The 23139-nt window shown below is 49.2% G+C and overlaps 6 pseudogenes; all 6 read right to left on the bottom strand.

The window, feature by feature from the left end:
- Positions 1-1956: 1956 nt before the first annotated feature.
- Positions 1957-2106, bottom strand: LOC146994807 (U2 spliceosomal RNA; annotated as a pseudogene).
- A 1896-nt stretch (positions 2107-4002) lies between these two features.
- LOC146994806 (U2 spliceosomal RNA) lies at positions 4003-4176 on the bottom strand (annotated as a pseudogene).
- Positions 4177-9998: 5822 nt separating this feature from the next.
- Positions 9999-10148, bottom strand: LOC146994805 (U2 spliceosomal RNA; annotated as a pseudogene).
- A 1902-nt stretch (positions 10149-12050) lies between these two features.
- LOC146994804 (U2 spliceosomal RNA) lies at positions 12051-12224 on the bottom strand (annotated as a pseudogene).
- Positions 12225-18047: 5823 nt separating this feature from the next.
- LOC146994803 (U2 spliceosomal RNA) lies at positions 18048-18197 on the bottom strand (annotated as a pseudogene).
- A 1898-nt stretch (positions 18198-20095) lies between these two features.
- Positions 20096-20269, bottom strand: LOC146994802 (U2 spliceosomal RNA; annotated as a pseudogene).
- Between the last annotated feature and the right edge of the window lie 2870 nt (positions 20270-23139).

Genomic DNA, 23139 nt, shown 5'->3' with positions numbered 1-23139 from the left:
CAGATCAGTCCTTTCTGAGGGAGTGAGGCATAGGATGAGGACGTCCGCATCAGTCGTGTCTCCCGCGCTGGAGGTAGTATCCAAGCGTGTCTGGCAGGGTACTTGAGGTGCGACATCGGATTCACCAGGTAGGTCTTTACTAGGCGAAGTGGTCACCGGGACAGTGGCAGTTAAAGCAGGTTGAGGAGCAGCGTCTGTTGAGCCAGAGGCAGTGCAGTCCGTGTGGACGGGGCCTGGTGCAGGAGCAGCGGGCGGTGAAGAAGCGGCGTCAGTCAGTGTCTCAGGAGTTGAGGAGGTAAAGTCATCGTCTCCAGGAGAGGTGGGAGGCGGAGCCTGTCTGTGACGGAGGTGACGATGGGACCGCAGCTGTTTCTTATTCAGGCAGGAGCGACCACAATCCGGGCAGGTGACGGCAGACGCCAGTTGAGGTGTGGAAGCATTAGTCTTTGGTCCAGGTATGACGGTGGGAGTAGAATTCCTGGCCGGGAGGGTGAAGTATGGTGTCGACGGGATTGACGTCTCCGAAGGTGGCAGCAAGTTCCTTGTGTTCTCCGCAGGAAACACCTTGGATTTAGCAGTTACGTTGGACGTCAGAGACTCCGTCCCCGCGGTGGAGGTGATCACTGCGCAGAGAGGACCGGTTGAAGCAGGATGAGCAGAACTCTCTCTCATGGATGGCGAAGAAAGAGCTTCAGCGTAAGTGCGTGGGGGTGAGATCGTGAGTGTGTTCGATGAGCAGGCATGACCAGCCGCCGTCCGAGCCCGTGTATGATGACATACGGGCGAGATCAATGACCCAGGAATGCTCGCAGCTACCCTTCTGTCAGGAGGTGGGTGGAGCTGACTGTCTTTCTCCTGCACGTGCGTCCTTGTATGCCTTCTGAGGCCCCTTCTGCTCGTACACTCCAATCCGCAGACGTAGCATGCGAATGTAGACTGGGGTGTGGTGGGCGTGTCCTTGGCAGAGGAGGACGTGTGAGCAGACTTGGCGAGTGATGAACCCTCTGGTGTCCTTCGTTCACTAGGTTGACAAGTGACCACAGGTAGGAGCGGTGTGCAGCCAGAAGTCTTGGCTTGAATTCTATCCAACAGTTGGCGTAAGTGTCCACCTTTGGAAAGGGGCGGTCCAGAGGGTGTAACGAAAGCTGGCACGTGTCTGGGCAAGGAGGACGACCCGGTGGGCGTGGCTTCACTAGTGGCGATACTCCCGTAGTAGTAGGTGGGCACACTCCTGGCAGACGAGCCGGCTCCGGGCAGGCAAGGCGTGGCACTAGGGACCACAGCGGCGACTCCAGGATGAGCAGTGGCACTAGAAGATGCAGGAACAGCTCTGGAACCTCCAGTGGCAATTTCGGGAGAGGCACTCGCTCCAAGGGCAAGAATAGCTCCGGCAGATCCAGCGACGACACAAGAGTTTCCATCGGAGGATCCATGGTCTGCAGCGGCGACTTGGGAAGTAGCCGGAACGGATTGGATCAATCCAGGGACAGATGCAACCGGGAAGGCTCCGGCCGTCACAGGGATGTCTTCAGAAGCTCCAGGGTAGGCAGGAATGGTCTCAGACAATCCGGGGGCCTCAGCTTCTGCATCAGGCGCACCAGGAGAGGCTCCAATAGATCCAGGGATGGCTTGGGAAGCATCAGCGGCTGATCCCGGAGCAAGAGGGACGACTCCATTGGATCCAGGGATAGCTCCAGCGGGAACGGCGGGCACTCCATGGTCAACAGCTGCTCCAGGGACTCCATGAACAGCACGGGAACAGGTTCCAATGGATCCAGCAACAGGACCTCCAGCGGGAACGGCAGGCACTCCACGGTCAACAGCTACAACAGGAACGTCTCCAGGGACTCCATGCACCGTATGGGAACCTGCTCCGGCATCCAGGACTCCAAAACTGGCTTCAGGAGGCGGTGAGCGTCTTCCAGGGCTCCGAACTCCAGGCGGTGGGCGGGGCCTCGGCGGTGGGCGAGGCCTAGAAACAGGAAACATCTTTAGCCACCAGTCTACCTGTAAAAACAGTAAGAAGTGACCAAAAAAGATGAAAAAGTATCGGCAACTTGACCGATTTACTACACTTTGATCTTAGCCAAAAGGCCGAGAAGCGATGCAGAATTCTCTGGCGTGATGAATTCACTTTCAATTTTTCATATTTCAAAAGTCCTGAGCATTCGTGCAGGGGGAGAAGGGGGTGCAGAAGACTCAGGTTAGCGAGTGCTGCTTGGGGGTTTTTTATGATATGTCGTTATTTCATCCTCCTCCTGTGTTACAAAAAAAGAGGTGTACAAGGATGACCAATTTCTGTCTAGTCAAGTGGATCATTTTGCGGTCCTTTCTAATGTTCCCATTCTGGAGGCGTCAGTCCCCTCCTCCTTGGGCGGGGCTAGTTTTAAAAAGCCAAGGACGTCAAAAGTTCATTTCATTCAAGATTCAATTGCAAATTTTATTCTTACTACAGCAAATGAACCACAATGCTGAAATATCCTCACAGATATTTCTACAATATCGCAATAACTTACAGTAGTTATATTGGACGTTTTACGGAAACGTTGGCCGGAACAAAATTCAAAGTAGAAAAAGTTAATCCGATCTCAACGCGAAATCGCTACAGTCAATAACAGCAGTAAGTAAACAACTGAATTCCGGTGTTTTCCTCCAGCTTTTATAAGCTTATGCACCATGCAACATAATATTCTCGTATTTTCTCAATTTTTTTTCAGATGGGAAAAGAGGACAATGAAATATTCATGAAAGTGTTCATTTCTCTGGAGTAGCTTCCTCCTCCGAAAAATCTCATTCTTCACTGCAGGTGAATATAAAACAAATGTAATTACAAAGGCAATAAAAATAGCAAAACCAAAAATAAATAAATAAATATTCCTGGAGTTATCGAATGCCCATGCTTGGGAAGAAATTATTTTTTGTGATTAAACAAATATTGAGACAGTAAAATTTATCAGCCAAAACTGCATTACATAATGCCAGAGTTTGATTGACACAAACTCGACATGCACAGTCCAGCACATGGTTTCCAACTCAGAGATACTCTCTCTCTCTTCAGTTCAAACGTTGCACTTGAAAACACAGAGTGAAATATTAGGAACTTAAAACAATTAAACAAACAGAAAAATTACAAAAAACACTTTACAAATTCATTTGTAATATGTACAATAAAACAGTACTTTTTAATTTACAATTAATGATTACTTTGTATTCTACACTTCCACACTAGTGGCGGGCAAGCCATCTCAAAACTCAGAATAAACTGCTTCCTGCATAGTGCAGCCATCTATTGGCATTTTCCCGTTTGTTAATATTAATGTGCCAACAAAATAAATGAATGAATGAATAAAAACATAAATACAACAATCCTTAACAATAATTGTAGACCATTACAATTAGCTGGCGTTTAGAAATCATACAGAGACAAACAAAACATTAGGAAACAGACAGAAAAATCTTTGTTGCTGCAGTGTGCCTACAAACATTTTACACCCTTTTGAGAGTTATTTACAATAAAAAGGCTCGTGTTTTGAAAGAAGCAATGTGTATACGCGCGCTGTAGTGGGAAAGATCTGGCAAATGTGAATAGGAATTCTCTCAAACTTACATGAAATGAGACAAAAATGTTACTGCAAATGAAATTTGAGTGATATTTCGAGGCCGATCTTCCTTCAATCAGTCAGACAGAATGAGTAAGTTGTTAACAGTACGGGGAAAGAAATGTGGATTTTATGGGATTTCTGTAAATACGAATAAAACTTCGTATTTACAGAAACCAGAACTTGACACTGAAAAGAACGAGGGTTAAACCCGAGGCTCCAGAATGTTCCCATTCCGAGGAAAAGAACGAGGGGCCCGAGTTAAAAAAAAGGCAGGTCGCCGCACACTCGTACAAAGGTATGATGTTGTCAGACCTTCGGTTTTCTGAAATTTGAAGGGGACATTTTAAAAGGACGTTTTCCTGAGGATGCAGTGGGTGAGTGAAGTTTCTGCTTTTTGGATATATTGTGGGCCGTATCCTGCAAGTAGTGCCATAGCAGGCCAACCCGTGGCGAGGGCGGAATAAATTCCTAACCACAAGCCTATCTGCAAAAATTAGTTTAATATCTTGACGTCATGTCGACGTCGTATCAGATATTAAGCTGATAAGAACAGATGTTTTTTATTGAACAATATTTTTGGCCACTTTACAGAAGAATGATATTTGCGTGGCAGAAATATCATTTTACAATTCTATTATACATTAATTTTCTATTTACAATTATTTACAGAGCGAAGCAGATATGTACAACAACTATTTTCAGAACCAAGCACTTATGTACAACATACTAGGTTTTTCTTTCTACTAACATATTTCGGGGGTTTGTACTTTGTGAACACTTAATCGGATAGTTCAGTGAGTCCATGTTAAATTTACCAGTTCTCCTGTCTGACGTCCGTGAGATGCTCCATATAGATATCCCTTGATTTACTTATTGTTTCACTTACGATGAGCTTTCGCATAAGTGATGCGTACTTCCTGCTGCAGATCCTGCTGAGAACTTTATCGTTGTTTGGATCCCATGATCCTAGTGCTCCGATTACAATTGCTTCTACGCGCACATCGTTGTATGTAGATTTCAGTGCTTCGATTAGCGGACGGTACTTGTTCATCTTCTCTCGGCGAGCAGCATCAAATGAAGACCGACGGTTGTCAAAAGCAACTGTTATGTCTAGGATGAGGCATGCGTTGTCTCTTGTTAGGATGATGTCCGGGCGTAGCGGGAGTCCTCTGACTGGCCGGTTCTCGGAGAGGAGCTGCCACCTTCCACTGGCTGCCTTTTTAATCCTCTCTACCACTGCATTGTGCCTCGCTTGGTAGAGACGGCTGTATCTCATGCAGTGGCAGAGGACATGCGGGAGGGTCTCGAGCTCAAAGTTGCATCTTCTGCAGCCACGGGAGCCATTCACATTGCGACGAACACCGTTCAGGGGGACGAGGTTTAGCCTTGCACGATGTATAAATCGCCAGTCGGCGAATCGTGTAAATGCCCCGTTCCGGAAAATTGAGAGCTTGCTTTGGCAGCCGCTGCGCATTCCATCGCCTTGCCCTGGTTGGGATAAGTGATGAGTTTCTCTGCGCGGGATTTCTTGATGGCATTCCGCAGGGTGCGGAATACAAGGTGTCGCTTGCCGGCTGTTATGGTGGTACCGTCATGAGAGATCTCCACAGTGTGGTCGTCAGAAATTGTCCACGTGACTTTTAGGCGACGGGCTGCGCTTCTGGCCGCGGACCAAACTGATGAAATTGGGTTGGAGGTGCTCCTGGGAAAGTCTTCGTCACATCCCGAAAGGAAAGCTGCAATCTCAGAGAAGGAAGGAACCCTTTTCAGTCGTCCACTTACAAGTCGCGTAAGGTCCTCCCAAGCGAGCTGTTGTATCCCAGGGTCCAATGAAGTGAGCAACTTGAAAGCGCTGTCAATCCTTGCTATATCTGAGCTTTCGGCAGCCAGCGGGATACCAAAGCATGCAGATTCCTTCGCGCCGTAAAGATATTCATTTGCCGCCTCGGGAGGTAGGTTGAGAGTCCTCTTTAGTAGCGGGCGCACATGTGAGTCAATCTTTGCCCAGTCGGTTTTCTTCAACCGGGCCGTCCTCATATCAAAATCCATTGATGGAAACACAAAGGATTTGAGCGCGTCAATGCGCTGCCAGGGAGCAAGTGAGGAATTCAGGATCATCTCGCATTTCTGTAGGTAAGTATTGAGTGCCTCGATGTCCGGTGGTTGGTTGAATCCAATTGGTTTCCCCAAAAATTCCTCACCTTCACCCTCACGAAGACACCTGATGGCAGTGCCGTCGATCGAGAACTGAGAGTGGCGGACACCCGTTGGGCGAGCTCCGGAGATATGTAGGGAGAAGCATTTTCTGGGGTTGATGTAGAGGCCAAGCTTTCCAACCAGGTTGTGCGTCAGATTGAGTTGAGTTTGCAGCTCCGCAGCGGAGGGCGCGAGTAGCAGTAGGTCGTCGGCATACGCCAGTATGCGGTGTAGAGGACTTTGCCCTTGGACTGCGACAAGTATCGGGTTGATGGTCAAGTTGAACAACAGCCCACTTAGGGGGCAACCCTGACGTACTCCGATGTCAATTGGAATTGGATCCGTGGGGCCTTCCTCTGTGAAGACGCGTGTGGACGCATCCGTGTACAGCTCCTGTATCAGCTCGGTGAAATGATTCCCAACTCCAGAGGCTCGAAGCGCAGCAAAAATTGCATCGTGGGGCACGGATCCGAAGGCATTGGATAGGTCCAATGACGCCAGGCAGATGTCAGATTGGCTGGTCCGTGCTAGCTGGATTCTCTGCTGAACAACGAAGTTATTTTCAAACACCCCGTCGAAGGGTAGAAATCCCTTCTGTGACGGGGAGAGGATGCAGTTGTGGATGAGCCAAGAAGTGAACCGTCGTGCCAGGCAACCACAGAACAGCTTGGCAATCGTAACACTCAGCGAGATAGGACGCCAGTTTTTGATGTTATGCGGGTCACCCCCTTTGGGTAACAGGATAGTACGAGAGTCTTTCCAAGCTGCAGGGACTTTCCTAGCTTTCAAGCAGATGTTGAAGATGGCTGCGAGTACTGTACAGTCCGGATCAACGGCCTTCCAATGGTTGTATGAGAGTCGATCGTGTCCGGGTGCCGAGTTTTCAGCTGAATAGAGTTTCCTTGCGATCTCTGCAGGAGAAAATGGAGAGAGGTCAAGTTCTCTGGGGAGAGGGGATGGTGAGGTTTATACTGAGGTGTCAACTCGGTTGTTGCATAGGGCAGCAGCAAAGTGAACTTGTATATCCTGTCTTCCAATTGGGCATCTCTGTGAATCATCCCCGCAAATCAGTCGGACCGCTCTGCGTCGGTTACGACGGTAGAGTTTCTGGAGCAACTTTGGGTCATCACGTATCTTGGCGGAATTGTTGTTGTTTCCAGTTACATCCTCGCTAGCGGGAGGAAGACGAACTGCACTCGCGGCGGCCATCAAGATCTCGTCAAGTAACGTGGAAAAGGCATCCCACTGCTCAGTGGTCATCGGGTCGGAAAACTCTTCCAGTCGTTCTACGAAGTGTTCAAGGGGGGACGTGACTTGTATTTCTACACCACCCAGTGGAGATCTCTCGGCATCATCCGATACGGCTTCTGGAACCGGTGAGTCGGGTGTAACTGTAGGACCGGTAGGTGAAGGCGAATCCGGGAAGGACGGCTCCGGGGAGTGTTCTTCAAAGGAAGGGTTGGTTCCCAGATTGTCAGTCAAAGGCGCATCAACCTGTGGGGTAGTCCTCATGTCTGTTCCTGGAGGTGCGGCATCCTCTTGATAGGGCAAGGTATTAGGGTCTGTTGCACTTGTCGATTGGTAGGCAGTGGAAGGTCCATCAGTTCTAGCATCATCTTGGCGAGATGTACGGAATCGTGCAGTCCGTGCCTGTCGTCTTGCCGAGGTGGAGGGAAGGAGAGGCGTCACTAGAGGTGGCTGGAGTAAGCGCTGCCGTTCACGTCGGTGGCGTGCTTGGTGGTTAAGGAATCCACCCCGTGTTTGGCATGAGAAGTCGCACTGGGTACATCTCCAACGATGTTGAATGCCCGATTCGACGACTACGGGCCGGTCTCTAAAGCATTGATGGGTCGAGACCTTAACGGCGATGGGCAATAGGCAGTGTGCACACCAGTTCCGAGTGCTAGCAACATCTATGCCATGTGTGTACAAGAGGTGTCTGCAGAGCGAGTGGCGGAGTTGGGTCCAGCGTTTCGAATGGAATGTCCTATGGCAGTCCCTTTCGGTGCAGTGGAGTGTGTCTTGCATCGGGAAGAGTAGATGGACAATAGAGTCACGTCGGCAGGATGTCTCTGGGCAGGACTCATGATTCTCCACATGAGTGGGCATAGGCAAAGGCTCCCTCACTGACAGGTTCTGCAATGGCCTGCTAGGACGTGGGCCAGGTGCAATTTGCTCAGTAGAAGTCGTAGCAGCATGTGAGCGTATTACATTGCTGTCTGGTGCGGGCAATTCAGTAGAGAGCAGATCAGTCCTTTCTGAGGGAGTGAGGCATAGGATGAGGACGTCCGCATCAGTCGTGTCTCCCGCGCTGGAGGTAGTATCCAAGCGTGTCTGGCAGGGTACTTGAGGTGCGACATCGGATTCACCAGGTAGGTCTTTACTAGGCGAAGTGGTCACCGGGACAGTGGCAGTTAAAGCAGGTTGAGGAGCAGCGTCTGTTGAGCCAGAGGCAGTGCAGTCCGTGTGGACGGGGCCTGGTGCAGGAGCAGCGGGCGGTGAAGAAGCGGCGTCAGTCAGTGTCTCAGGAGTTGAGGAGGTAAAGTCATCGTCTCCAGGAGAGGTGGGAGGCGGAGCCTCTCTGTGACGGAGGTGACGATGGGACCGCAGCTGTTTCTTATTCAGGCAGGAGCGACCACAATCCGGGCAGGTGACGGCAGACGCCAGTTGAGGTGTGGAAGCATTAGTCTTTGGTCCAGGTATGACGGTGGGAGTAGAATTCCTGGCCGGGAGGGTGAAGTATGGTGTCGACGGGATTGACGTCTCCGAAGGTGGCAGCAAGTTCCTTGTGTTCTCCGCAGGAAACACCTTGGATTTAGCAGGTACGTTGGACGTCAGAGACTCCGTCCCCGCGGTGGAGGTGATCACTGCGCAGAGAGGACCGGTTGAAGCAGGATGAGCAGAACTCTCTCTCATGGATGGCGAAGAAAGAGCTTCAGCGTAAGTGCGTGGGGGTGAGATCGTGAGTGTGTTCGATGAGCAGGCATGACCAGCCGCCGTCCGAGCCCGTGTATGATGACATACGGGCGAGATCAATGACCCAGGAATGCTCGCAGCTACCCTTCTGTCAGGAGGTGGGTGGAGCTGACTGTCTTTCTCCTGCACGTGCGTCCTTGTATGCCTTCTGAGGCCCCTTCTGCTCGTACACTCCAATCCGCAGACGTAGCATGCGAATGTAGACTGGGGTGTGGTGGGCGTGTCCTTGGCAGAGGAGGACGTGTGAGCAGACTTGGCGAGTGATGAACCCTCTGGTGTCCTTCGTTCACTAGGTTGACAAGTGACCACAGGTAGGAGCGGTGTGCAGCCAGAAGTCTTGGCTTGAATTCTATCCAACAGTTGGCGTAAGTGTCCACCTTTGGAAAGGGGCGGTCCAGAGGGTGTAACGAAAGCTGGCACGTGTCTGGGCAAGGAGGACGACCCGGTGGGCGTGGCTTCACTAGTGGCGATACTCCCGTAGTAGTAGGTGGGCACACTCCTGGCAGACGAGCCGGCTCCGGGCAGGCAAGGCGTGGCACTAGGGACCACAGCGGCGACTCCAGGATGAGCAGTGGCACTAGAAGATGCAGGAACAGCTCTGGAACCTCCAGTGGCAATTTCGGGAGAGGCACTCGCTCCAAGGGCAGGAATAGCTCCGGCAGATCCAGCGACGACACAAGAGTTTCCATCGGAGGATCCATGGTCTGCAGCGGCGACTTGGGAAGTAGCCGGAACGGATTGGATCAATCCAGGGACAGATGCAACCGGGAAGGCTCCGGCCGTCACAGGGATGTCTTCAGAAGCTCCAGGGTAGGCAGGAATGGCCTCAGACAATCCGGGGGCCTCAGCTTCTGCATCAGGCGCACCAGGAGAGGCTCCAGTAGATCCAGGGATGGCTTGGGAAGCATCAGCGGCTGATCCCGGAGCAAGAGGGACGACTCCATTGGATCCAGGGATAGCTCCAGCGGGAACGGCGGGCACTCCATGGTCAACAGCTGCTCCAGGGACTCCATGAACAGCACGGGAACAGGTTCCAATGGATCCAGCAACAGGACCTCCAGCGGGAACGGCAGGCACTCCACGGTCAACAGCTACAACAGGACCGTCTCCAGGGACTCCATGCACCGTATGGGAACCTGCTCCGGCATCCAGGACTCCAAAACTGGCTTCAGGAGGCGGTGAGCGTCTTCCAGGGCTCCGAACTCCAGGCGGTGGGCGGGGCCTCGGCGGTGGGCGAGGCCTAGAAACAAGAAACATCTTTAACCACCAGTCTACCTGTAAAAACAGTAAGAAGTGACCAAAAAAGATGAAAAAGTATCGGTAACTCGACCGATTTACTACACTTTGATCTTAGCCAAAAGGCCGAGAAGCGATGCAGAATTCTCTGGCGTGATGAATTCACTTTCAATTTTTCATATTTCAAAAGTCCTGAGCATTCGTGCAGGGGGAGAAGGGGGTGCAGAAGACTCAGGTTAGCGAGTGCTGCTTGGGGGTTTTTTATGATATGTCGTTATTTCATCCTCCTCCTGTGTTACAAAAAAAGAGGTGTACAAGGATGACCAATTTCTGTCTAGTCAAGTGGATCATTTTGCGGTCCTTTCTAATGTTCCCATTCTGGAGGCGTCAGTCCCCTCCTCCTTGGGCGGGGCTAGTTTTAAAAAGCCAAGGACGTCAAAAGTTCATTTCATTCAAGATTCAATTGCAAATTTTATTCTTACTACAGCAAATGAACCACAATGCTGAAATATCCTCACAGATATTTCTACAATATCGCAATAACTTACAGTAGTTATATTGGACGTTTTACGGAAACGTTGGCCGGAACAAAATTCAAAGTAGAAAAAGTTAATCCGATCTCAACGCGAAATCGCTACAGTCAATAACAGCAGTAAGTAAACAACTGAATTCCGGTGTTTTCCTCCAGCTTTTATAAGCTTATGCACCATGCAACATAATATTCTCGTATTTTCTCAATTTTTTTTCAGATGGGAAAAGAGGACAATGAAATATTCATGAAAGTGTTCATTTCTCTGGAGTAGCTTCCTCCTCCGAAAAATCTCATTCTTCACTGCAGGTGAATATAAAACAAATGTAATTACAAAGGCAATAAAAATAGCAAAACCAAAAATAAATAAATAAATATTCCTGGAGTTATCGAATGCCCATGCTTGGGAAGAAATTATTTTTTGTGATTAAACAAATATTGAGACAGTAAAATTTATCAGCCAAAACTGCATTACATAATGCCAGAGTTTGATTGACACAAACTCGACATGCACAGTCCAGCACATGGTTTCCAACTCAGAGATACTCTCTCTCTCTCTCTCTTCAGTTCAAACGTTGCACTTGAAAACACAGAGTGAAATATTAGGAACTTAAAACAATTAAACAAACAGAAAAATTACAAAAAACACTTTACAAATTCATTTGTAATATGTACAATAAAACAGTACTTTTTAATTTACAATTAATGATTACTTTGTATTCTACACTTCCACACTAGTGGCGGGCAAGCCATCTCAAAACTCAGAATAAACTGCTTCCTGCATAGTGCAGCCATCTATTGGCATTTTCCCGTTTGTTAATATTAATGTGCCAACAAAATAAATGAATGAATGAATAAAAACATAAATACAACAATCCTTAACAATAATTGTAGATCATTACAATTAGCTGGCGTTTAGAAATCATACAGAGACAAACAAAACATTAGGAAACAGACAGAAAAATCTTTGTTGCTGCAGTGTGCCTACAAACATTTTACACCCTTTTGAGAGTTATTTACAATAAAAAGGCTCGTGTTTTGAAAGAAGCAATGTGTATACGCGCGCTGTAGTGGGAAAGATCTGGCAAATGTGAATAGGAATTCTCTCAAACTTACATGAAATGAGACAAAAATGTTACTGCAAATGAAATTTGAGTGATATTTCGAGGCCGATCTTCCTTCAATCAGTCAGACAGAATGAGTAAGTTGTTAACAGTACGGGGAAAGAAATGTGGATTTTATGGGATTTCTGTAAATACGAATAAAACTTCGTATTTACAGAAACCAGAACTTGACACTGAAAAGAACGAGGGTTAAACCCGAGGCTCCAGAATGTTCCCATTCCGAGGAAAAGAACGAGGGGCCCGAGTTAAAAAAAAGGCAGGTCGCCGCACACTCGTACAAAGGTATGATGTTGTCAGACCTTCGGTTTTCTGAAATTTGAAGGGGACATTTTAAAAGGACGTTTTCCTGAGGATGCAGTGGGTGAGTGAAGTTTCTGCTTTTTGGATATATTGTGGGCCGTATCCTGCAAGTAGTGCCATAGCAGGCCAACCCGTGGCGAGGGCGGAATAAATTCCTAACCACAAGCCTATCTGCAAAAATTAGTTTAATATCTTGACGTCATGTCGACGTCGTATCAGATATTAAGCTGATAAGAACAGATGTTTTTTATTGAACAATATTTTTGGCCACTTTACAGAAGAATGATATTTGCGTGGCAGAAATATCATTTTACAATTCTATTATACATTAATTTTCTATTTACAATTATTTACAGAGCGAAGCAGATATGTACAACAACTATTTTCAGAACCAAGCACTTATGTACAACATACTAGGTTTTTCTTTCTACTTACATATTTCGGGGGTTTGTACTTTGTGAACACTTAATCGGATAGTTCAGTGAGTCCATGTTAAATTTACCAGTTCTCCTGTCTGACGTCCGTGAGATGCTCCATATAGATATCCCTTGATTTACTTATTGTTTCACTTACGATGAGCTTTCGCATAAGTGATGCGTACTTCCTGCTGCAGATCCTGCTGAGAACTTTATCGTTGTTTGGATCCCATGATCCTAGTGCTCCGATTACAATTGCTTCTACGCGCACATCGTTGTATGTAGATTTCAGTGCTTCGATTAGCGGACGGTACTTGTTCATCTTCTCTCGGCGAGCAGCATCAAATGAAGACCGACGGTTGTCAAAAGCAACTGTTATGTCTAGGATGAGGCATGCGTTGTCTCTTGTTAGGATGATGTCCGGGCGTAGCGGGAGTCCTCTGACTGGCCGGTTCTCGGAGAGGAGCTGCCACCTTCCACTGGCTGCCTTTTTAATCCTCTCTACCACTGCATTGTGCCTCGCTTGGTAGAGACGGCTGTATCTCATGCAGTGGCAGAGGACATGCGGGAGGGTCTCGAGCTCAAAGTTGCATCTTCTGCAGCCACGGGAGCCATTCACATTGCGACGAACACCGTTCAGGGGGACGAGGTTTAGCCTTGCACGATGTATAAATCGCCAGTCGGCGAATCGTGTAAATGCCCCGTTCCGGAAAAAGTGAGAGCTTGCTTTGGCAGCCGCTGCGCATTCCATCGCCTTGCCCTGGTTGGGATAAGTGATGAGTTTCTCTGCGCGGGATTTCTTGATGGCATTCCGCAGGGTGCGGAATACAAGGCGTCGCTTGCCGGCTGTTATGGTGGTACCGTCATGAGAGATCTCCACAGTGTGGTCGTCAGAAATTGTCCACGTGACTTTTAGGCGACGGGCTGCGCTTCTGGCCGCGGACCAAACTGATGAAATTGGGTTGGAGGTGCTCCTGGGAAAGTCTTCGTCACATCCCGAAAGGAAAGCTGCAATCTCAGAGAAGGAAGGAACCCTTTTCAGTCGTCCACTTACAAGTCGCGTAAGGTCCTCCCAAGCGAGCTGTTGTATCCCAGGGTCCAATGAAGTGAGCAACTTGAAAGCGCTGTCAATCCTTGCTATATCTGAGCTTTCGGCAGCCAGCGGGATACCAAAGCATGCAGATTCCTTCGCGCCGTAAAGATATTCATTTGCCGCCTCGGGAGGTAGGTTGAGAGTCCTCTTTAGTAGCGGGCGCACATGTGAGTCAATCTTTGCCCAGTCGGTTTTCTTCAACCGGGCCGTCCTCATATCAAAATCCATTGATGGAAACACAAAGGATTTGAGCGCGTCAATGCGCTGCCAGGGAGCAAGTGGCGAATTCAGGATCATCTCGCATTTCTGTAGGTAAGTATTGAGTGCCTCGATGTCCGGTGGTTGGTTGAATCCAATTGGTTTCCCCAAAAATTCCTCACCTTCACCCTCACGAAGACACCTGATGGCAGTGCCGTCGATCGAGAACTGAGAGTGGCGGACACCCGTTGGGCGAGCTCCGGAGATATGTAGGGAGAAGCATTTTCTGGGGTTGATGTAGAGGCCAAGCTTTCCAACCAGGTTGTGCGTCAGATTGAGTTGAGTTTGCAGCTCCGCAGGGGAGGGCGCGAGTAGCAGTAGGTCGTCGGCATACGCCAGTATGCGGTGTAGAGGACTTTGCCCTTGGACTGCGACAAGTATCGGGTTAATGGTCAAGTTGAACAACAGCCCACTTAGGGGGCAACCCTGACGTACTCCGATGTCAATTGGAATTGGATCCGTGGGGCCTTCCTCTGTGAAGACGCGTGTGGACGCATCCGTGTACAGCTCCTGTATCAGCTCGGTGAAATGATTCCCAACTCCAGAGGCTCGAAGCGCAGCAAAAATTGCATCGTGGGGCACGGATCCGAAGGCATTGGATAGGTCCAATGACGCCAGGCAGGTGTCAGATTGGCTGGTCCGTGCTAGCTGGATTCTCTGCTGAACAACGAAGTTATTTTCAAACACCCCGTCGAAGGGTAGAAATCCCTTCTGTGACGGGGAGAGGATGCAGTTGTCGATGAGCCAAGAAGTGAACCGTCGTGCCAGGCAACCACAGAACAGCTTGGCAATCGTAACACTCAGCGAGATAGGACGCCAGTTTTTGATGTTATGCGGGTCACCCCCTTTGGGTAACAGGATAGTACGAGAGTCTTTCCAAGCTGCAGGGACTTTCCTAGCTTTCAAGCAGATGTTGAAGATGGCTGCGAGTACTGTACAGTCCGGATCAACGGCCTTCCAATGGTTGTATGAGAGTCGATCGTGTCCGGGTGCCGAGTTTTCAGCTGAATAGAGTTTCCTTGCGATCTCTGCAGGAGAAAATGGAGAGAGATCAAGTTCTCTGGGGAGAGGGGATGGTGAGGTGTACACTGAGGTGTCAACTCGGTTGTTGCATAGGGCAGCAGCAAAGTGAACTTGTATATCCTGTCTTCCAATTGGGCATCTCTGTGAATCATCCCCGCAAATCAGTCGGACCGCTCTGCGTCGGTTACGACGGTAGAGTTTCTGGAGCAACTTTGGGTCATCACGTATCTTGGCGGAATTGTTGTTGTTTCCAGTTACATCCTCGCTAGCGGGAGGAAGACGAACTGCACTCGCGGCGGCCATCAAGATCTCGTCAAGTAACGTGGAAAAGGCATCCCACTGCTCAGTGGTCATCGGGTCGGAAAACTCTTCCAGTCGTTCTACGAAGTGTTCAAGGGGGGACGTGACTTGTATTTCTACACCACCCAGTGGAGATCTCTCGGCATCATCCGATACGGCTTCTGGAACCGGTGAGTCGGGTGTAACTGTAGGACCGGTAGGTGAAGGCGAATCCGGGAAGGACGGCTCCGGGGAGTGTTCTTCAAAGGAAGGGTTGGTTCCCAGATTGTCAGTCAAAGGCGCATCAACCTGTGGGGTAGTCCTCATGTCTGTTCCTGGAGGTGCGGCATCCTCTTGATAGGGCAAGGTATTAGGGTCTGTTGCACTTGTCGATTGGTAGGCAGTGGAAGGTCCATCAGTTCTAGCATCATCTTGGCGAGATGTACGGAATCGTGCAGTCCGTGCCTGTCGTCTTGCCGAGGTGGAGGGAAGGAGAGGCGTCACTAGAGGTGGCTGGAGTAAGCGCTGCCGTTCACGTCGGTGGCGTGCTTGGTGGTTAAGGAATCCACCCCGTGTTTGGCATGAGAAGTCGCACTGGGTACATCTCCAACGATGTTGAATGCCCGATTCGACGACTACGGGCCGGTCACTAAAGCATTGATGGGTCGAGACCTTAACGGCGATGGGCAATAGGCAGTGTGCACACCAGTTCCGAGTGCTAGCAACATCTATGCCATGTGTGTACAAGAGGTGTCTGCAGAGCGAGTGGCGGAGTTGGGTCCAGCGTTTCGAATGGAATGTCCTATGGCAGTCCCTTTCGGTGCAGTGGAGTGTGTCTTGCATCGGGAAGAGTAGATGGACAATAGAGTCACGTCGGCAGGATGTCTCTGGGCAGGACTCATGATTCTCCACATGAGTGGGCATAGGCAAAGGCTCCCTCACTGACAGGTTCTGCAATGGCCTGCTAGGACGTGGGCCAGGTGCAATTTGCTCAGTAGAAGTCGTAGCAGCATGTGAGCGTATTACATTGCTGTCTGGTGCGGGCAATTCAGTAGAGAGCAGATCAGTCCTTTCTGAGGGAGTGAGGCATAGGATGAGGACGTCCGCATCAGTCGTGTCTCCCGCGCTGGAGGTAGTATCCAAGCGTGTCTGGCAGGGTACTTGAGGTGCGACATCGGATTCACCAGGTAGGTCTTTACTAGGCGAAGTGGTCACCGGGACAGTGGCAGTTAAAGCAGGTTGAGGAGCAGCGTCTGTTGAGCCAGAGGCAGTGCAGTCCGTGTGGACGGGGCCTGGTGCAGGAGCAGCGGGCGGTGAAGAAGCGGCGTCAGTCAGTGTCTCAGGAGTTGAGGAGGTAAAGTCATCGTCTCCAGGAGAGGTGGGAGGCGGAGCCTCTCTGTGACGGAGGTGACGATGGGACCGCAGCTGTTTCTTATTCAGGCAGGAGCGACCACAATCCGGGCAGGTGACGGCAGACGCCAGTTGAGGTGTGGAAGCATTAGTCTTTGGTCCAGGTATGACGGTGGGAGTAGAATTCCTGGCCGGGAGGGTGAAGTATGGTGTCGACGGGATTGACGTCTCCGAAGGTGGCAGCAAGTTCCTTGTGTTCTCCGCAGGAAACACCTTGGATTTAGCAGGTACGTTGGACGTCAGAGACTCCGTCCCCGCGGTGGAGGTGATCACTGCGCAGAGAGGACCGGTTGAAGCAGGATGAGCAGAACTCTCTCTCATGGATGGCGAAGAAAGAGCTTCAGCGTAAGTGCGTGGGGGTGAGATCGTGAGTGTGTTCGATGAGCAGGCATGACCAGCCGCCGTCCGAGCCCGTGTATGATGACATACGGGCGAGATCAATGACCCAGGAATGCTCGCAGCTACCCTTCTGTCAGGAGGTGGGTGGAGCTGACTGTCTTTCTCCTGCACGTGCGTCCTTGTATGCCTTCTGAGGCCCCTTCTGCTCGTACACTCCAATCCGCAGACGTAGCATGCGAATGTAGACTGGGGTGTGGTGGGCGTGTCCTTGGCAGAGGAGGACGTGTGAGCAGACTTGGCGAGTGATGAACCCTCTGGTGTCCTTCGTTCACTAGGTTGACAAGTGACCACAGGTAGGAGCGGTGTGCAGCCAGAAGTCTTGGCTTGAATTCTATCCAACAGTTGGCGTAAGTGTCCACCTTTGGAAAGGGGCGGTCCAGAGGGTGTAACGAAAGCTGGCACGTGTCTGGGCAAGGAGGACGACCCGGTGGGCGTGGCTTCACTAGTGGCGATACTCCCGTAGTAGTAGGTGGGCACACTCCTGGCAGACGAGCCGGCTCCGGGCAGGCAAGGCGTGGCACTAGGGACCACAGCGGCGACTCCAGGATGAGCAGTGGCACTAGAAGATGCAGGAACAGCTCTGGAACCTCCAGTGGCAATTTCGGGAGAGGCACTCGCTCCAAGGGCAGGAATAGCTCCGGCAGATCCAGCGACGACACAAGAGTTTCCATCGGAGGATCCATGGTCTGCAGCGGCGACTTGGGAAGTAGCCGGAACGGATTGGATCAATCCAGGGACAGATGCAACCGGGAAGGCTCCGGCCGTCACAGGGATGTCTTCAGAAGCTCCAGGGTAGGAAGGAATGGCCTCAGACAATCCGGGGGCCTCAGCTTCAGCATCAGGCGCACCAGGAGAGGCTCCAATAGATCCAGGGATGGCTTGGGAAGCATCAGCGGCTGATCCCGGAGCAAGAGGGACGACTCCATTGGATCCAGGGATAGCTCCAGCGGGAACGGCGGGCACTCCATGGTCAACAGCTGCTCCAGGGACTCCATGAACAGCACGGGAACAGGTTCCAATGGATCCAGCAACAGGACCTCCAGCGGGAACGGCAGGCACTCCACGGTCAACAGCTACAACAGGACCGTCTCCAGGGACTCCATGCACCGTATGGGAACCTGCTCCGGCATCCAGGACTCCAAAACTGGCTTCAGGAGGCGGTGAGCGTCTTCCAGGGCTCCGAACTCCAGGCGGTGGGCGGGGCCTCGGCGGTGGGCGAGGCCTAGAAACAAGAAACATCTTTAACCGCCAGTCTACCTGTAAAAACAGTAAGAAGTGACCAAAAAAGATGAAAAAGTATCGGTAACTCGACCGATTTACTACACTTTGATCTTAGCCAAAAGGCCGAGAAGCGATGCAGAATTCTCTGGCGTGATGAATTCACTTTCAATTTTTCATATTTCAAAAGTCCTGAGCATTCGTGCAGGGGGAGAAGGGGGTGCAGAAGACTCAGGTTAGCGAGTGCTGCTTGGGGGTTTTTTATGATATGTCGTTATTTCATCCTCCTCCTGTGTTACAAAAAAAGAGGTGTACAAGGATGACCAATTTCTGTCTAGTCAAGTGGATCATTTTGCGGTCCTTTCTAATGTTCCCATTCTGGAGGCGTCAGTCCCCTCCTCCTTGGGCGGGGCTAGTTTTAAAAAGCCAAGGACGTCAAAAGTTCATTTCATTCAAGATTCAATTGCAAATTTTATTCTTACTACAGCAAATGAACCACAATGCTGAAATATCCTCACAGATATTTCTACAATATCGCAATAACTTACAGTAGTTATATTGGACGTTTTACGGAAACGTTGGCCGGAACAAAATTCAAAGTAGAAAAAGTTAATCCGATCTCAACGCGAAATCGCTACAGTCAATAACAGCAGTAAGTAAACAACTGAATTCCGGTGTTTTCCTCCAGCTTTTATAAGCTTATGCACCATGCAACATAATATTCTCGTATTTTCTCAATTTTTTTTCAGATGGGAAAAGAGGACAATGAAATATTCATGAAAGTGTTCATTTCTCTCGAGTAGCTTCCTCCTCCGAAAAATCTCATTCTTCACTGCAGGTGAATATAAAACAAATGTAATTACAAAGGCAATAAAAATAGCAAAACCAAAAATAAATAAATAAATATTCCTGGAGTTATCGAATGCCCATGCTTGGGAAGAAATTATTTTTTGTGATTAAACAAATATTGAGACAGTAAAATTTATCAGCCAAAACTGCATTACATAATGCCAGAGTTTGATTGACACAAACTCGACATGCACAGTCCAGCACATGGTTTCCAACTCAGAGATACTCTCTCTCTCTCTTCAGTTCAAACGTTGCACTTGAAAACACAGAGTGAAATATTAGGAACTTAAAACAATTAAACAAACAGAAAAATTACAAAAAACACTTTACAAATTCATTTGTAATATGTACAATAAAACAGTACTTTTTAATTTACAATTAATGATTACTTTGTATTCTACACTTCCACACTAGTGGCGGGCAAGCCATCTCAAAACTCAGAATAAACTGCTTCCTGCATAGTGCAGCCATCTATTGGCATTTTCCCGTTTGTTAATATTAATGTGCCAACAAAATAAATGAATGAATGAATAAAAACATAAATACAACAATCCTTAACAATAATTGTAGACCATTACAATTAGCTGGCGTTTAGAAATCATACAGAGACAAACAAAACATTAGGAAACAGACAGAAAAATCTTTGTTGCTGCAGTGTGCCTACAAACATTTTACACCCTTTTGAGAGTTATTTACAATAAAAAGGCTCGTGTGTTGAAAGAAGCAATGTGTATACGCGCGCTGTAGTGGGAAAGATCTGGCAAATGTGAATAGGAATTCTCTCAAACTTACATGAAATGAGACAAAAATGTTACTGCAAATGAAATTTGAGTGATATTTCGAGGCCGATCTTCCTTCAATCAGTCAGACAGAATGAGTAAGTTGTTAACAGTACGGGGAAAGAAATGTGGATTTTATGGGATTTCTGTAAATACGAATAAAACTTCGTATTTACAGAAACCAGAACTTGACACTGAAAAGAACGAGGGTTAAACCCGAGGCTCCAGAATGTTCCCATTCCGAGGAAAAGAACGAGGGGCCCGAGTTAAAAAAAAGGCAGGTCGCCGCACACTCGTACAAAGGTATGATGTTGTCAGACCTTCGGTTTTCTGAAATTTGAAGGGGCCATTTTAAAAGGACGTTTTCCTGAGGATGCAGTGGGTGAGTGAAGTTTCTGCTTTTTGGATATATTGTGGGCCGTATCCTGCAAGTAGTGCCATAGGAGGCCAACCCGTGGCGAGGGCGGAATAAATTCCTAACCACAAGCCTATCTGCAAAAATTAGTTTAATATCTTGACGTCATGTCGACGTCGTATCAGATATTAAGCTGATAAGAACAGATGTTTTTTATTGAACAATATTTTTGGCCACTTTACAGAAGAATGATATTTGCGTGGCAGAAATATCATTTTACAATTCTATTATACATTAATTTTCTATTTACAATTATTTACAGAGCGAAGCAGATATGTACAACAACTATTTTCAGAACCAAGCACTTATGTACAACATACTAGGTTTTTCTTTCTACTTACATATTTCGGGGGTTTGTACTTTGTGAACACTTAATCGGATAGTTCAGTGAGTCCATGTTAAATTTACCAGTTCTCCTGTCTGACGTCCGTGAGATGCTCCACATAGATATCCCTTGATTTACTTATTGTTTCACTTACGATGAGCTTTCGCATAAGTGATGCGTACTTCCTGCTGCAGATCCTGCTGAGAACTTTATCGTTGTTTGGATCCCATGATCCTAGTGCTCCGATTACAATTGCTTCTACGCGCACATCGTTGTATGTAGATTTCAGTGCTTCGATTAGCGGACGGTACTTGTTCATCTTCTCTCGGCGAGCAGCATCAAATGAAGACCGACGGTTGTCAAAAGCAACTGTTATGTCTAGGATGAGGCATGCGTTGTCTCTTGTTAGGATGATGTCCGGGCGTAGCGGGAGTCCTCTGACTGGCCGGTTCTCGGAGAGGAGCTGCCACCTTCCACTGGCTGCCTTTTTAATCCTCTCTACCACTGCATTGTGCCTCGCTTGGTAGAGACGGCTGTATCTCATGCAGTGGCAGAGGACATGCGGGAGGGTCTCGAGCTCAAAGTTGCATCTTCTGCAGCCACGGGAGCCATTCACATTGCGACGAACACCGTTCAGGGGGACGAGGTTTAGCCTTGCACGATGTATAAATCGCCAGTCGGCGAATCGTGTAAATGCTCCGATCCGGAAAAAATGAGAGCTTGCTTTGGCAGCCGCTGCGCATTCCATCGCCTGGCCCTGGTTGGGATAAGTGATGAGTTTCTCTGCGCGGGATTTCTTGATGGCATTCCGCAGGGTGCGGAATACAAGGCGTCGCTTGCCGGCTGTTATGGTGGTACCGTCATGAGAGATCTCCACAGTGTGGTCGTCAGAAATTGTCCACGTGACTTTTAGGCGACGGGCTGCGCTTCTGGCCGCGGACCAAACTGATGAAATTGGGTTGGAGGTGCTCCTGGGAAAGTCTTCGTCACATCCCGAAAGGAAAGCTGCAATCTCAGAGAAGGAAGGAACCCTTTTCAGTCGTCCACTTACAAGTCGCGTAAGGTCCTCCCAAGCGAGCTGTTGTATCCCAGGGTCCAATGAAGTGAGCAACTTGAAAGCGCTGTCAATCCTTGCTATATCTGAGCTTTCGGCAGCCAGCGGGATACCAAAGCATGCAGATTCCTTCGCGCCGTAAAGATATTCATTTGCCGCCTCGGGAGGTAGGTTGAGAGTCCTCTTTAGTAGCGGGCGCACATGTGAGTCAATCTTTGCCCAGTCGGTTTTCTTCAACCGGGCCGTCCTCATATCAAAATCCATTGATGGAAACACAAAGGATTTGAGCGCGTCAATGCGCTGCCAGGGAGCAAGTGGTGAATTCAGGATCATCTCGCATTTCTGTAGGTAAGTATTGAGTGCCTCGATGTCCGGTGGTTGGTTGAATCCAATTGGTTTCCCCAAAAATTCCTCACCTTCACCCTCACGAAGACACCTGATGGCAGTGCCGTCGATCGAGAACTGAGAGTGGCGGACACCCGTTGGGCGAGCTCCGGAGATATGTAGGGAGAAGCATTTTCTGGGGTTGATGTAGAGGCCAAGCTTTCCAACCAGGTTGTGCGTCAGATTGAGTTGAGTTTGCAGCTCCGCAGGGGAGGGCGCGAGTAGCAGTAGGTCGTCGGCATACGCCAGTATGCGGTGTAGAGGACTTTGCCCTTGGACTGCGACAAGTATCGGGTTGATGGTCAAGTTGAACAACAGCCCACTTAGGGGGCAACCCTGACGTACTCCGATGTCAATTGGAATTGGATCCGTGGGGCCTTCCTCTGTGAAGACGCGTGTGGACGCATCCGTGTACAGCTCCTGTATCAGCTCGGTGAAATGATTCCCAACTCCAGAGGCTCGAAGCGCAGCAAAAATTGCATCGTGGGGCACGGATCCGAAGGCATTGGATAGGTCCAATGACGCCAGGCAGATGTCAGATTGGCTGGTCCGTGCTAGCTGGATTCTCTGCTGAACAACGAAGTTATTTTCAAACACCCCGTCGAAGGGTAGAAATCCCTTCTGTGACGGGGAGAGGATGCAGTTGTCGATGAGCCAAGAAGTGAACCGTCGTGCCAGGCAACCACAGAACAGCTTGGCAATCGTAACACTCAGCGAGATAGGACGCCAGTTTTTGATGTTATGCGGGTCACCCCCTTTGGGTAACAGGATAGTACGAGAGTCTTTCCAAGCTGCAGGGACTTTCCTAGCTTTCAAGCAGATGTTGAAGATGGCTGCGAGTACTGTACAGTCCGGATCAACGGCCTTCCAATGGTTGTATGAGAGTCGATCGTGTCCGGGTGCCGAGTTTTCAGCTGAATAGAGTTTCCTTGCGATCTCTGCAGGAGAAAATGGAGAGAGGTCAAGTTCTCTGGGGAGAGGGGATGGTGAGGTGTACACTGAGGTGTCAACTCGGTTGTTGCATAGGGCAGCAGCAAAGTGATCTTGTATATCCTGTCTTCCAATTGGGCATCTCTGTGAATCATCCCCGCAAATCAGTCGGACCGCTCTGCGTCGGTTACGACGGTAGAGTTTCTGGAGCAACTTTGGGTCATCACGTATCTTGGCGGAATTGTTGTTGTTTCCAGTTACATCCTCGCTAGCGGGAGGAAGACGAACTGCACTCGCGGCGGCCATCAAGATCTCGTCAAGTAACGTGGAAAAGGCATCCCACT

This window comes from Stegodyphus dumicola, chromosome 11 (genome assembly GCF_044657685.1).
Source record: "Stegodyphus dumicola isolate Sdum_Otavi_A_Nest chromosome 11, ASM4465768v1".
Taxonomy (NCBI): Eukaryota; Metazoa; Arthropoda; class Arachnida; order Araneae; family Eresidae; genus Stegodyphus; species Stegodyphus dumicola.
This window is presented reverse-complemented; position numbering and strand designations above follow the sequence as displayed.